Source organism: Sparus aurata, unplaced genomic scaffold, assembly GCF_900880675.1.
Source record: "Sparus aurata unplaced genomic scaffold, fSpaAur1.1, whole genome shotgun sequence".
Classification (NCBI taxonomy): domain Eukaryota; kingdom Metazoa; phylum Chordata; class Actinopteri; order Spariformes; family Sparidae; genus Sparus; species Sparus aurata.
Window position 1 is genome coordinate 229,176 of NW_022045108.1, and position 11,676 is coordinate 240,851.

Below are 11,676 nucleotides of genomic sequence, written 5' to 3' on the forward strand. Positions count from 1 at the left end.
TAAAGGTGTCTATGCCGGAAAAAAAAATAAAAAATGCTCTGACAGAAAAACGTTTGAAACCTGGAACAGAAAACAGTTCTGGTGTCTGTTGATAGGATACACTCTTGGACCAATAATCTGGCTGTGTGGTTAATTGGACCGACAGACGGGAGGAGAGGGACAGACACCAGAGGTTTGTATAAACGAGCGACTCTGTTGTGTTAAAGGTCTTCTTGTACGAAGAGTTTATTTTAGAGTTAATTCCCAACTTGTCAAATAATGATGAGATGGGATTGTATGACGGGCCGGCTGCTTTTGACAAGTTGGGAATGAGACTCAAAAATCAACTTTTCTTACAAATAACAGCCCGAGCCCGAGCCTCTGGAGGAAAAAACACCTGGAGCTGAGGAGAGTTCGGGTGTGGGAGCGTCCTTACATAGTGTGTGAGTGTCCTTATATAGTGTGGGGATGTCCTTAAATAATGTGTGAGTGTCCATATATAGTGTGTGATGACTTTACATAACGAGGGAGTGTCCTTACATAGTGTGGGAGTGCCTTTATATAGTGTGGGAGTGTCCTTACATAGTGTGGGAGTGCCTTTATATAGTGTGGGAGTGTCCTTACATAGTGTGGGAGTGTCTTTATATAGTGTGGGAGTGTCCTTACATAGTGTGGGAGTGTCTTTACATAACGAGGGAGTGTCCTTACATAGTGTGGGAGTGCCTTTATATAGTGTGGGAGTGTCCTTACATAGTGTGGGAGTGCCTTTATATAGTGTGGGAGTGTCCTTACATAGTGTGGGAGTGCCTTTATATAGTGTGGGAGTGTCCTTACATAGTGTGGGAGTGTACTTCTGTTGTGTGGGAGTGTCCTTATATTGTGTTGGAGTGTCCTTACAGAGTGTGGGAGTGCCCTTACATAATGTGAGAGTGTCCTTACATAGTGTGGGAGTGCCATTATATAGTGTGGGAGTGTCCTTATATCGTGTGGGAGTGTCCTTACATAGTGTGGGAGTGTACTTCTGTTGTGTGGGAGTGTCCTTATATTGTGTTGGAGTGTCCTTACAGAGTGTGGGAGTGCCCTTACATAATGTGAGAGTGTCCTTACATAGTGTGGGAGTGCCATTATATAGTGTGGGAGTGTCCTTATATCGTGCGGGAGTGTCCTTACATAGTGTGGGAGTGTACTTCTGTTGTGTGGGAGTGTCCTTATATTGTGTTGGAGTGTCCTTACAGAGTGTGGGAGTGCCCTTACATAATGTGAGAGTGTCCTTACATAGTGTGGGAGTGTCCTTACATAGTTTGGGAGTGTACTTCTGTTGTGTGGGAGTGTCCTTATATTGTGTTGGAGTGTCCTTACAGAGTGTGGGAGTGCCCTTACATAATGTGAGAGTGTCCTTACATAGTGTGGGAGTGCCATTATATAGTGTGGGAGTGTCCTTATATCGTGTGGGAGTGTCCTTACATAGTGTGGGAGTGTACTTCTGTTGTGTGGGAGTGTCCTTATATTGTGTTGGAGTGTCCTTACAGAGTGTGGGAGTGCCCTTACATAATGTGAGAGTGTCCTTACATAGTGTGGGAGTGCCATTATATAGTGTGGGAGTGTCCTTATATCGTGCGGGAGTGTCCTTACATAGTGTGGGAGTGTACTTCTGTTGTGTGGGAGTGTCCTTATATTGTGTTGGAGTGTCCTTACAGAGTGTGGGAGTGCCCTTACATAATGTGAGAGTGTCCTTACATAGTGTGGGAGTGTCCTTACATAGTTTGGGAGTGCCCTTATATTGTGTGGGAGAGTCCTGACATAGTGCGGGAGTGTCTTACACATACAACTTATTGATTAGCTGATCAGTTATTCAACATGCTTTATTAGATTATGACTCATACATAGTTATTCAGGTGACTACAGTCTGTGTCCAGGTCAGTCTAACAACGTGAGCCTGTTCACACCTCCTGATCATCATCACAGGTGAACTCTGATGTTTCCTGCAGCATCATTATTTAATTAAAGAACATTAATACTGCACGTAACGAGGTGTAATTATTGGATTTAACCTGAAAGTGTCTGTGTGTGTGAGGCCGAGTCCAGCGGAGAGCAGCATCAGTGTGTTATTGATGAGCACATAAAGCGGCCGTATATTTAACAGCAGGTCCACTGTGTGTTATTGATCAGGGACATGAATCTGATCCAGGGTCGATCGGTGTCCACAAAACAGCCCCGACCAGCCGCACGCTGATTAATTAAACCTTTAATTTCCTCAGTCGATACTTCCTTAATATGCCTGTATTGATCACACTGTGTGTGTGTGTGTGTGTGTGTGTGTATGTGTGTGTTCGTACATCATTAGTGAGTGCTGTTCAGACTAATTAATCAAACCTGAATCACAATGAAAGATGCATTATCAGACGTTCTCTTCTTCATCTTTTTTACTTCTTTAATTTCAAACTTTTCAGCTTGCTACGTTTAATTAAAAATCAACGACTTTTTTTCTCCTGGACTGATAAAATTATAATTATAAAAAATGAGGTCAGTTTGCTTTCTGTCGTTTGTCTCCCACCATCGTGTTGGCGACTCCACATTGTAATCTATTACATGTAACTGTTAGGATCATTTGAAAAGTACTTCGCAGTTTTACTACTTTTACCCAGTTCACAGACGTGTGACTAAACATTATAAACTGTTGGAGAATTATGTTGTTTCTCTTCTACAGCCTCATATTAATCTGCTCTCTATTAAACCTGTTCCTGTCAATCAAAACTTATTGATTATCATGATGTTTCCTCTGCTCTGCGTTCAGCCTCACCCGGTCTGAGAGGCGGCGCCTGACATCGAAACGCAACCAAACCTCCCGCCCACACACCCTGTCACATGATTGGCTACGATCATAGTTGATTGATTTGCTGGTAGCCAATCACAGCTCGTTGTACCACCATGATCTGACATGTGCTGAATGTAAAGTCGATTTATTTTCATGTTTGACCTGATCGATGTAATAAATGCTTATTCTGAGTTTGATGGCAGCAGGTGTCATGATGTGTCATTTCCTGTTTTATTTTGTAGGTTTTATCCTCCTGTGTCATGTAAAGTATTACACTTCCTGTCTTTGTCTGTTTCCTGCCTGTTTAATGACACACATTAGTTTGAAAAGGCTCAGTCATTAAAATCTTTATGATTTTTAATATGTTGTGAATCTTGAAACCCTCCACACTCTTTGTCTCCTGATGATGTCATTCTAACTTTCTCTCAGTTTCCAGGAAAGTCAGTAAAAGCTGAAAACATTTTTCCAATACAGCAAATTAAAACATAAAAAGAAAATTAAAAGGTTAAATTAAGGCCATAAAGTAAAAGCAGAGCCATAAAGCCACATTAACACAAACCCACAGAGACACATTTCACCAAAGTGCTTTCAGAGAAAAAACTCTACTCGGAGCTTCGCGGCCGTCTCAGAACTTTAATGGTCCAAAATGACACGGTTGCCTGGCAACCGGTCATCAGATAACAGCTCTTCATTTGGAGGCCGGAGACATTAAAAGTCATCGACTGGAAGAGAAGAAGAGGCGGAGGAACGCTTCAGACTGAAACATGAAGCAATCAGCTGCTGTTACACCTCCTCTGACCTCCACCAGCCCGGAGTCTCGGGACCGGGTCACTCAGGACCGGATCACTCAGGACCGGATCACTCAGGACCGGGTCACTCAGGACCAGATCACTCAGGACCGGGTCACTCAGGACCGGGTCACTCGGGACCGGATCACTCGGGACCGGATCACTCAGGACCGGGTCACTCAGGACTGGATCACTCAGGACTGGATCACTCAGGATCGGATCACTGCAGAACCAGCAGCGCTCAGGACTGAAGGAGGATCCATCCTGTTTATCATGGCTCTGTTTTTATTCTTGTCATTGTGTTCATCACTGAGCAGAAACATTAAAGCTCCTGTGGACACACACCGTCTGTCTCACCTGCCTCACCTGCCTCACCTGCCTCACCTGTCTCACCTGCCTCACCTGTCTCACCTGTCTCACCTGCCTCACCTGTCTCACCTGCCTCACCTGCCTCACCTGTCTCACCTGCCTCACCTGTCTCACCTGCCTCACCTGCCTCACCTGTCTCACCTGTCTCACCTGCCTCACCTGCCTCACCTGTCTCACCTGCCTCACCTGCCTCACCTGCCTCACCTGTCTCACCAGTCTCACCTGTCTTACTTGCCTCACCTGTCTCACCAGGACAAACAGCAGGACACTTTGTTTTGTGATTTTTCTTAAAGGTGTTTTAGAGTTTGTAGTTTCCTGTGAAACAATAAAAGTGTTGATGAGATGCTTCTGTCTATTAAACGCTCTCTTAATCTTTATGACGCTGCCGGGACGTAAAAACAGAGGAGCGTCTTCAGAGCCAAGTGGTTCTGGACCGTCTGATTTCTGTACGTCAGTATAACTTCATACCTTCAGGCGCTGATTGTGTGAACCTGGATCATGTTTCAGTACGTTCTGATCAGCTTCAGTAACATTAGTGAAGTTTTCTGACTCTGCTTGTTAACTCTGCTGTGAGGAGCGATGAATTATCTTGTGGTCAGTTTGTTTGACTTTAATGTAACTGACGCTCGTCTTTAAACTGCAACAGAAACAAATAAAACTCTGTTAACGTAAAGCTTCACCTCCTCCTCGTCTTCTTCTTCTTCTTCTGCATCTCGTAATGAAGTCTGTTTGCAGATCTACTCTTTATCTTCTTGCTTCCTTCTTTAAACCAGTCTACAGTTCAGATCTCCTCTCTGTCCTTCTGTGAACCCTCCGGCCTCCTCCAGAGTCGGACCGGACCAGAATCAAAGGAGTAAACATGATGAAGAAGAGATGTCAGGAGAGGTGAGGTGACCACAGGTAGGAAACGACTTCCTGTCTGTCTCCTGAGCCTCTCCAACAGGGGGCGACACCACCTCCTCCTGCAGGTGTGTGTGTGTGTATGTGTGTGTGTGTGTGTGTGTGATACCCGTTGGTATTAACGGGCCTTGACCCGGTGCTGCAGCTCTGCTCGCTGTGATAAACTGGTTTGTGAGAGGATTCAGTGGAATGAGTTCTCTGGTGTCAGCAGACAGACTGCTGACGAGCTGACAGCTGATAACACACACACACACACACACACACACACACACTCCTGTGTGTGTGTGTGTGTGTGTGTGTGTGTGTGTGGACAGAAAAGAAGGATTAAGGTCACACTGAGTGGAAGGAATGAATCTGCCCGTGTGGATAAATATCCTGAAGGTTCATTTCAATTCAGACACTGAGGAGGGTGAGGTGAGCTAACAGCGCCAACAGAGCTAACAACGCTAACAGAACTAACAGCACTAACAGAGCTAACAGAGCTAACAGCGCTAACAGCGCTAACGGAGCTAACAGAATGAATGCTATCAGTGCAGAAATGTTAACGAGCAGAGAACGATCCTCATTGGCTGATAATAATAATCACCTTAAAGGACGACACACTTTATACTGTTTCACTGTGTTTATATGTGGCGGACCCTGCCACCCCTTATCGTCCTCTGAGAACAGCTGTTTGTTTTATCATTAATATTGTAAATGATAAAATAATATGATTTTACCTGTCAGATGAGCTGAGCGGCTGAAGGAATGTAAACTCGTTAAACTGACATCAAATCTTCATCACCTCCTGTTGTCTCACAGCAACGTTTAAATCAGCTGAATTTACTGTAAAATAAACTCAGTCAATTATAATCTGACCACCTGTGGACTCACCTCAACAGTTTGTTTCTAGATTTCTTTTTCAATTCAGAGACAAAACTTCCTCATTTAAACTATAAACTTTATTAGTTTAACAAAGTTAGACGTTGTTTATTTACAGAGACAACAAAAGCTCTTCAGCTTCATCCAACCCTACAGAGATGCTACAGCTAGCTTAGCATTAGCTTGCAGCTAGCTTAGCATTAGCCTGCAGCATCACTTCCAGACTGTTCTCGTGTGATGAAGATGATCAGCTGACTGGTACCAGAGGAAACTCTGGAGAGGTTTGTTTTCTTCTTCAGAGATCCTGTATTGTTAGTGAGGGCTCACTCTGCACAGATTAGAGGAACTGAACTTCTCTCTTTCAGTGTTTGTTGTTGAGTCACTGAAGGCTGCTGGGTGTTTTAAGTTCTGGTGGATCAGGAGACAGTCGAGCTGTTGTAAAATATCTTTTATAGAAGAGTTAGTAATAAATTATCTGTCGATCATTGAACAAAAGTTTCTTTCTATTTCACTCTTTTTCATTTCCCTCAGAATAACTGCAGTTAATATAATTAGTTTCTGCTCGTAGCTTTAAAAGAAAGTTTCAGTTTTTTCTGTCTGGTTCAGGTTGTCCACCGACCCAAATCCTCAGTGTCTGACGAGTCGGGAGTCAGATTCAACAATCGGACCTTTATCACATACATGTGTATCATAGAGTCAGCTGATCATGAAAACATCAGGTCTGACGCTCCAACGACCTCATCTGTGAAGACTGAAGTAGAAACTGAAAGTCAGTTTTGTGCTGAACTTCCTCCCGTGGTCCTGACGCTCCTGGTGCTCCTGACGCTCCTGACGCTCCTGACGCTCCTGATGCTCTGGACGCTCCTGACGCTCTTGATGCTCTGGACGCTCCTGACGCTCCTGACGCTCTTGATGCTCTGGACGCTCCTGACGCTCTTGATGCTCTGGACGCTCCTGACGCTCCTGACGCTCCTGATGCTCCTGACGCACCTGACGCTCCAGATGATCCTGATGCTCCTGACTCCTGATGCTCCTGGTGCTCCTGACGCTCCGGACGCTCCTGACGCTTCTGTCGCACCTGACGCTCCTGACGCTCCTGACTCCAGATGCTCCTGATGCTCCTGATGCTCCTGGTGCTCTTGGTGCTCCTGACGCTTCTGTCGCACCTGACGCTCCTGACGCTCCGGACTCCAGATGCTCCTGATGCTCCTGGTGCTCCTGACGCTCCGGACGCTCCTGATGCTCCTGGTGCTCCTGACGCTCCTGACGCTCAGGATGCTCCTGACGCTCCTGACGCTCCTGATGCTCCTGACGCTCCTGACGTGCAGGATGCTCCTGGCGCTCCTGACGCTCCTGACGCTCCTGACGCTCCTGACGCTCCTTACGCTCCTGACGCCTGACGCTCCTGATGCTCCTGATGCTCCTGACGCTCCTGACGCTCCTGACGCTCAGGATGCTCCTGATGCTCCTGACGCTCCTGACGCTCCTGACGTGCAGGATGCTCCTGACTCCCGATGCTCCTGATGCTCCTGACGCTCCTGACATTCCTGACGCCGGATGCTCCTGACTCCGGATGCTCCTGACTCAGGATGCTCCTGATGCTCCTGGCGCTCCTGACGCTCCTGACGCTCCTGACGCTCCTGACGCCTGACTCCCGATGCTCCTGACGCTCCTGACGCTCCCGACGCTCCTTCAGCTCGTCAGCAGCAGGTGAACACACACCTCTGTCCTGTCTGCAGGAACACACTGATCTGTTCTGCCAGCTGTTCTCTCGGTCGTGTTGTGTTGCGTTGTGTTGTGTTGTATTGTGTTGTGTTGTGTTTTGTTGCGTTGTGTTGTTGTGTTTTGTTGCGTTGTGTGTTGTGCGTCTGTAACTCCTCGCTGTGTTTTCACTCTGACACTTCACTCATCTATTGTTGATGGCGCTGTGTTCCAGGCGGCAGCTCAGCGGACAGATGGATTATAGAACAGACTGCCGGTGGGATGTTTCCTCCTGAGGGACCAGACGGAACAATATCCCAGCAGAGTCACTTCCTGTTTGTGTGTCTCTGTTGTTGGATTTGCAAAAAGTTTCCAGATGATTAAAATCCGTTTGAGTGTGAATGATTAAAACAAATGAACGTGTGGAGACTGAAGTGAAGTGTGTTTCAGGACTTCACTGAGTGAATCATTGTTCCAGGTTAGTCATGAACTCCTCGCTAGTGACTAAACTGAATGTAAAGTAGTTTAATCGTGTCAGTTTGGCTCCACGTCTGTGTTACTTCATGTTGTCTGTAAGGTTCATCATTAGAAATCTGATGAGAAAGTCTCTCGGTCCAGCTCAACTACTTTCTCTGCCATTTCCCCTCTCAGTGTGTCGACTGTGTGAGCTTCACTTCCTGATGAGTGTGTGTGTGTGTGTCTGTGTGTGTGTGTGTGTGTCTGTGTGTGTGTGTGTGTCTGTGTGTGTGAATCAGCTACACCCACTCTGTGACTGGATCTGAGGGAGGAACTACACAACAGGCCGAGAGGAGCCGCTGAGCTCAGAGAGACGTCGGCCCGACTCACAGAACCACACTGCAAATACACCAGGCTGAAGTTAACTGGACTATAACTCATTAACACGGTCACAAGTCACAGTTCATGAAGATGAACGTGATTGTTGACATGTTTTAATCTTTCATTGGGTTTTTGGACAACACACCCTGATTAGCCTGGCTTCCTGCCTCTAAACCATCACGTCAGGAACACTTTATCAGGCCAGCGTCTGCAGCGTCGCTGCTCTGGTTTGAGTGTGCAGCGGTTCCTCTCAGCGTGAGCTCTGTCAGGAAACACTGTTCCTCTGGTGGAGGTGAGGCTGCAGGGTTTGGCAGTGAGCGCAGCACACAGTGCCAGTCGTCTGCAGAGATTATGTGGGTTTTTCTTTTCTTTTTTCCCTGTGAGTCCAGCAGGAGTGTGTGGGCGAGCTGCTGTCAGAGCTCTTTGTCTCAGTGGGATGAAGAGGAACCTGCAGCAGGAGACACTCGAGGACACGACCGTCTCCTGAACGCACCTTTAAATCCACCCAGGTGACCACACAGTTCTGGTGGTTGAAACAAACAGGGAGTGAGAGGTGGATTCATCATGAGGTCACATGACTGTGAACACATGTTAAACTCAACACGTCTCTTCTGCTGCAGCTGACTGAGTGTCGGCTGCAGATCCAGAGCTTCAGGAGGAACCAGCACCTGGAGGCTCATCAGGTTCTGTTCTGATCCGGATCCATTCACCGAGTGGAGGAGAGAGATTATCATTTAACTTTGTGATGAATGTGGATTTATTTTAACTGTTTATCAACATAACTGCAAAACAATGTAGAAATTATTACATTACTGGCTCATGATTGCTGTTAATTCTCAGCTGTACACTTTAATTATCCTACAGTAATACAGATGACATCACAGTTATATATTATATACTGTGTTTCTACAGTAACACAGACACAACTTTACTGTGAAAATGTATTTTGATGTCAAATTACATCATAATTAATTAAACTGTTTAATCATCTGTAGTTTTTGTAAAGATATATATTGACAACACATTTTTTGTACCATTACTGCAACGTACTGTGTTAGCCAGTTGTTAGCATGTTGTTAGCCTACATGTTAGCATGCATCCCTTGTTGTAAGACTACAGTACTTTACGTCTCAGTTACTGTACAGTGCTGAGCCCCAATTACAGTACTACCTTGCACTGTACCAAATAAATACCCATCATGCATTGCAAAATCATAATTACAGCAGTTTATTGTTTTTGTCCCCTTTAATTAAGCTACAAAATTGTTACCCAGGTAACAAGACCGGCTCTTTAAAGGTACAACTAAGTGCCCAAAGTTGAAGGTGCAGTATGTAAGATTTGGCCATCTGACAATTACAGATTCTAACACATAGGGGGCAGCATATCATCAGAATAACTGGTACTGCAAACTGTAGATGCTTTTAGCTCGTTAGCTTAGTTAGCTGTGCAGTTAGCAGACCCGAGAGAGTTTACAGAGAGGAAAGTGTTCGACTGCAGCAACACTTCACCTGTTTAACCTCAAAACAGAGTGAGTGGGATACAAACACGTGTTCCAGCTGTTGCTGCGTATAAAAATATGAACTCTGTATAACCAGAAGCCGTTAGCTCGACATGCTAACAGGAGGTGTGACTCTGAGCAGAGAGGCTTCTTCACACTCTGGTTTCTTTATTGGTTTGTCTCGTCCGTCTCAGAGGGTTCACTTCCTGGATGAAGGTCTTGTATGTTTTAAAGCTTTGATAAATAAAAATAGATCATATGAAGCTTTCTTCACAACATTTCTGCTAAAACTCCTTCTGCTCTAACAATTCCCTGAAATATCAGAATGCTACAGGAGTCTCATTATTCTCCAAATCCATGATTTAACATTTAATTACATTTTAATTTCCAGCACTGACGGCTCTGCCATTGTTAAACTATCACATGAGGATCAGTAAAGATCAACAGATTGTTGATTTTATGTCCTGACAAGCTCTTCTTTACAAAGATTCTGCATTTTAAAACATCAGCTGGACTTCAACCTGGTGGGTTTTGACGAGTTCAAGTAACATTCAACAAAAATAACAAAAGATATTAATTCAGTTTGTTACAGTTACAGTTCAGGTTCTCTAATCTGTCCAGAGTGAACCTCTTTCACAAACAAATCAATAAAGGATCTCTGAAGAAGAAAATGAACCAACACGACCAGCGCTGTCAGAGTTTCCACTTCCAGTTCTTACTTACTGCTCCTTTATTCAAAACTCAACAAGCAACAAACGAATGACTGAAAAGAATCCGACACACCGACGGCCCGTTACTCCAGCAGCACCAGGACTCGGTCCAGTTCAACCTCCATGTGGTCGGTGTGCAGCACCAGAGTCACAGCAGGAAGAGACCGTGTGTGTTGGACCGCAGATTACTTTTTCAAGGTAACTGAGGCAACACTGTCTGCGGGGCTGAAGATGTTCTGCACTCATAACGACGGCCTGCAACAGTCACAGATATTTGGACAGAGTTGTTATACGGGTGAAGTTTTACATGAAGACGTTTCTTTGTGTCCACTTGTTGCAGCCATGATGTCGTATGTCTACACACTGAGCAGGAAGTGAGCTCTGATCACCTGACGACATCGTTGAGTTCTTACATGATTAAAACATAAAACATCCAAAGGTCAGTGTCACTGTACAGAGATACAATAAAGTACACACACACTACAACACAGTTATAGTTTATTTAACTCTATAAAATGGTCCATGTGCTCTGAAACGTTGGCAGATTCTGGTTTCATGTGTTTTACTCCACAAGCTTTATTTAAGGTGAACAGTAACTAAAGTTGTAATAAAGTTACAGTGAAGTAAAACTACTCGCTGGTGGGATGTAATGCAGTACAGAGTGATAATGGATCAGAGGTCTTTATCTTCCATTAATTATGTTGTTCGTTATCCGGAAGTCGCTGCTGTCGTCTCACTATGAATAACAACATGTCGCCTAGCAACAACGAGTAGTGTCGCCGTGACGACACGTTCCATCGCTTATTTATGACCAACATTATTTCAGGTTCGGTTCAGGTGTGTCAGGCTTCACCTGCCTACACACACACACACACGCACACACTCCACCCACCACTAGAGCAGATTAAATTGATCGCCCTCAGGGAACAAAACATGAGTCACCGTTATTCATGAGAGCTCCTGTGATGTGTGTGTGTGTGTGTGTGTGTGCACAGATCTGTGTGCGTGTGTTTGCGTGTGTGTGCACAGATCTGTGAATGTGTATGTGCAGAGATATATGTGAGTGTGTGCACAGATCTGTGTGTGTGTATGTGCACAGATATGTGTGTGTGTATGTGCACAGATAGGTGTGTGTGTGTCTGTGTTTGTGTTTGTGTGTGTGTGTGTGTGTGTGTGTGTGTGTGTTTGCGGGTTGGCTGCTGTTTAAGAGCAGCTCTC